We start from the raw sequence: 5,000 nt of genomic DNA, 5'->3' as shown, positions 1-5,000 counted from the left end.
ATTGGAGTGCCAAAGGATAATGTGGGACAACAAATACAGCCAAAGAGAAGTCATTTAAGAGATGGCATTCACATCAATACTCCTTGCTCGAGTCTGCAAACAATGCCACTGTAGGACTGTGAATATCAACCCGCGTAATCCAGGTTGCAATATAAAAACCACCATTGAACAAGTTTTCATCTTGCACAAATATCACCCAGACGTTGAAGTGCAGATGATTTTCAAGCAATTTCCTTCTCTGCCATCACAAAATGAAATGTAACCAAACTCATCCATCGCATCTTGTTTGGAATAATAGACAGGGAGAGGGGGAGAGACTCCTGTTTGGGGGAATTTAGCACAGCTGCTAGAAACAGAGGTGTCCAAACCAATACAGCCTATCCGTAGAGTCAAATATAATTTAGGGAAGTTTCTATTTGCATCTTCTCAAATAATCCCCAGCATGTGCATGTACGCCTGCGTTGTTCAGAATACGCAAAAGAAACTGCACTCCCAAAGCAATTCAGTGAGATGGGCTGCAAGGTGGCTGAATAACGCAGAGAAACCTGTAGTGCAGAGAGGAAGAACTTATTACCCTCCAAGTATTACTAAGACTACAACTCCCATCATTCCTGGCCAACAAAGGTGGGGCTCATGCTATCTCATGGCATCTTACGAAGAACTCAAAGCAGTGCACAATTGCAATGTAAGTGGAATCCTGCTGAATCAGACCATATATACAATTGTTCCAACATTCTGCTTTCTCCAGTGGTGACCCAGAATTTAACTAAGTACCGGTAGTTGTAAACTGCTCTGAAGTTTTACTTATAAACCACTGAGGGGCTTTATTTACAATTAAGTAGCATGTAAATTTTGTTAAATAAACTAACAGTGTAGCAGTCCTCTTCTATTGTTTGCGAGGTGCTGGAGACTTTCCAAGATATACAATGGTACCTCGGGTTACATACGCTTCAGGTTACAGACTCCGCTAACCCAGAAATAGTGCTTCAGGTTAAGAACTTTGCTTCAGGATGAGAACAGAAATTGTGCTCCAGCGGCGCGGCAGCAGCAGGAGGCCCCATTAGCTAAAGTGGTGCTTCTGGTTAAGAACAGTTTCAGGTTAAGTACGGACCTCCGGAACGAATTAAGTACTTAACCTGAGGTACCACTGTACTGTCTTTAAATATGAGGCTCCATTTAGCTTACCTGCCCACCAGTAGACATTCAACGCAATCCTATGCATCTCTACTCAGAAGCAACCCCATCTGAGGTCAATGGGGTTTACTTATCATCCAATATGGCAGCCTCAGTCAATTAACAAATAAATTTCACTACCAGTAGTGAATATCTGCTCCCACTTCGTGCAAACTTCATAATGCAGTGAGAAAAGAGTGTGGAAGTTTCACCTGTACGCCTGCTGTTGCTGCCTTTGTGTCAGAAAGGAGGACACTTGCACTTGCCAGTAGAGGAGAGGAGAATAGAATACAATAAATATTGACACCAACAAGAGCTATTCAGACAAAGGACTGTGTTGCTTCTTACTTTATACCCTTTGGGTGGGGCTAACCTTTTTACCAAAATTAAAATGGTCAAATCTTGCTCGCGACTTAAGAGTCACAGAATAGTGCTATCTCCTCTTTTGAATCAGAGCTTCTTTTGCTCTGGTGTAAAGTAAATCAAACTAGTCTCCATGCTAGATGATAGATATATCAGACAAACTTCCTCCACGATACGTAGTCAGCAATTTGTTTTTCACTACAGTAGTTTCTCGCAATCTTAACTCAGATGGAACACAGCAAAGATTGCCTGGTAAGAAACGCAAAGTGATTTTTTAAAAAATGGAGGGGGGGGGGATAGACGTGAGACTGATATATATATGGCTGTAAATGCATACTGCAATATATTTATTCCAGGACTCCCCCAATGGTATTCTGATACGTACAATATAAGTTTTGCCTGCCTGCAGTCACAACCTTTCCTAGACCTGCCATCCCACAAAGGTGCCTGACAATAATATTTATATTTATATTATTTATATTTATATTTATATTTATATTTATATTTATATTTATATTTATATTTATATGCCACCCATCTGACTAGGTAAGTATATTTGTGTTAGGGGAAACTGATTTGCAAAAATTGGACAAAATTGCATACAACCAGGGAATATTATTAGAAATTAGCTGATGAATCTTCATGAGGACATTGATGCAAAAATGTGGAGCACTGAAATTATGATGGCCGGGGGGGGGGTGAGAAATTCAAAGAAACTGAAATTACCCCATTGCCCATCCCTGATGGCCATGACTACAAGCAGGCATGTGCCGGCATGGCTCCACACATCCAGGAATCTCAGGAAAACAGGGTTCCCAGTTACATGGAGCCTTGCCAGTATTCATCTCACTTAATTGAATGACTAGAGAAGAGTCTGCAGTCTGGAGAACCACACAAGGGGATAGGGCGTCTATATCTACTAAGTGTGACCCCGTGGTCACACTTGTGGCTAAAGCTAATGCCCCGCTTGCATGCCAAATGTCCTACATTTTAGGAGTAGGCGGGAAATATTGTGTTGGTTCTACTCATTCCAGCCATATATTTTACGGGCAGGTGCATGCCTTGAAGCACTTTCAAATGCTGCAAACATACTGGTGCCTATAGGATAGGGTGGCATATACAGTCATACCTCATGTTACGTCCGCTTCATGTTACGTTCTTTCAGGTTATGTCCCACGTCAACCCGGAAGTACTGGAAAGGGTTACTTCCGGGTTTCGCCACTTGCGCATGTGCAGGAGCACAAAAGAACATCACACACATGCGCAGAAGCGGCTAATCGCAAACCGTGTGTGCGCAGATGCACCGCTGCGGGTTGCGCCCTTTTCATGTTGCGAACGGGCCCCATTCACAACCAGAGGTACCACTGTAAACAGTTAGGCAGATCAATGTGGTACAACCAAATAGTGTTCATAACAGGGGCAGAGGAAGGGGGACCGATGGGGGCAGTCCGTCCCGGGTGTCACCACTGAGGGGGGGTGACAAAATGCTGGGCGGAACTCACCACGGGGCCTGAAGCATGCCCGAGCCACACGTCTCTCCTGCGAGTGACACGGTGGCTTGGGCGCCCCAAACGGTCCGCCTGCCACCTCCTCCTCAGCTGTAGGGCGGCTGAGTGGGAGGAGGCAGGCAAACTCCTTGGAGGCCCGGCAGAGCGTCCTGCCCCAGCTTGCCCCGCCCCATGGGTGGCTGGCCCCACCCCTGGGTGCAGAGCATGCATGCCATCCCAGGCGCCCAATTGGCTTGCTCTGCTGCTGGTTCAGGACTGTCTACACCAGGGGAAGGACAGGAGCCACATGCCAGTGGTAGGCAGGGCCAGCGGTAAAAGTGGGTGGAGCAACAGATATAAAATTGACCTCTATCCTCTATTCTCCATTCAGGTAAGCCGGAATCAATAAGAAAGATCAAGGTCACACTCCAGACAGATAAAAACACTCAGGCAGGACAAGGGCGGATTTAGGTTTTCTGAGGCCCTAAGCTACTGAAGGTAATGGGGCCCTTTATACGTCCAGCTGTCCTTTGTCAACAACAAATTGTCACTGTTTTTTGTGTTGAATATATGCAACATGGTGATTTATGGACCTAATAGGTATCTAAAGCCATTTGCACATAACAAAATATGTATTTTATCAAAGTAATTGTGGAACTGAAATACAATTAAGAATAAGTATATTAATAGTGAAATACAATTAAGAAGTATATTAATAGTGAACACAAAACACTGTTGCTGTATGTAGTTTTTATTTAATTTGTTTTTTATCTTATATTTTGGAAATGTATATCCAGGGTTTTTTCCCCATTAATTTTTTTTGGGGGGGGGCCAAGAGAGTGGGGCGCTAAGCTATAGCTTGTTTAGTTTATACGTAAATCTGGCACTGAGGCAGGATGTGAAGTGAGTCTGGGGAGGATTGTGGCCTAAGGAAACTCCCAAGGCCCAGACAGAGATGCATTTGACCCCCGGGCTCAAGCTTTATGCCTCACACAAAACAGATCCAGGCTTGCATGAAAATATATCATGCATGAAAACATATTGTGCCCAAAATGCAATGACCTGATGGCAAAGTGCTGAACGGCCAGGTAACAAGTCAGAGAATCCAAATTATTTGTCCTGAAAAAAGACCATTCAAGTCAATGAGACTAGTCCATTGTCAGTGCCCTAGTAGTTTTCCTATCTCAGATCCTTTTTTCCAGGGACAGTCCCGGATTTACAGAAACTGTCCCAGTTTCTGGTTTGATCCCAGAATGTCCTGCTTTTCTTCAGAGAAATGTTGGAGAGTTATGGAGTTATCCAACCCACGAGACAATCAGATAAGTAACTATACAAACTTTAGGCAGCCCTGTATATGGAAGGTTTTTTTAAAAAAATGTTTAATGTTTTATTATGTTTTTCTATATGTTGGAAGCCACCCAAAGTGGCTGGGGCAACCCAGTCAGATGGGTGGGGTATAAATAGTAAGATGATGATGATGATGGAACAGAATGTCCCTATTTTCGTTGAAGAAATGTTGCAGCGTATGTTAGTATCTCACACTAGAAGTGTGATAGCAGCATGAACAAGAAAACTCCCTTCTTCAGGGAGATGAATGAAAAATGTGGCGTGTGTGTCCCCCCCCCCACTCCAAAAAAGAGAGGAAAATGTTGTCTAACATCCCACAGCCAGATGGATAGTGACCGCAATACCTCAAGGACCACCTCTTTCCATATGAACCTACCTGGACCCTAAGATCATCCTCTGAGGCTGTTCTTGGTGTGCCTCCTCGAGCGGTCCAGAGTATGGTAACACGAGAACAGGGCCTCCTTTGCAGTGGCTCCCCGTCTGTGCAATGCTCTCCCCAGGGAAGTTTGCCTGGCGCCTTCATTATCCACCTTTAGGCGCCAGGGAAAAATCGTTCCTTTTTAACCAGGCCTTTGGCTGATTTGATTAACCCTTTGAAAATGTGGTGTTTGGGGGGATGTTATTGGGTTG

Source organism: Podarcis melisellensis, assembly GCF_964234715.1.
Source record: "Podarcis melisellensis genome assembly, chromosome: 6".
NCBI lineage: Eukaryota > Metazoa > Chordata > Lepidosauria > Squamata > Lacertidae > Podarcis > Podarcis melisellensis.
The sequence above is the reverse complement of the archived record's forward strand: the minus strand, read 5'-3'. Positions refer to the sequence as shown.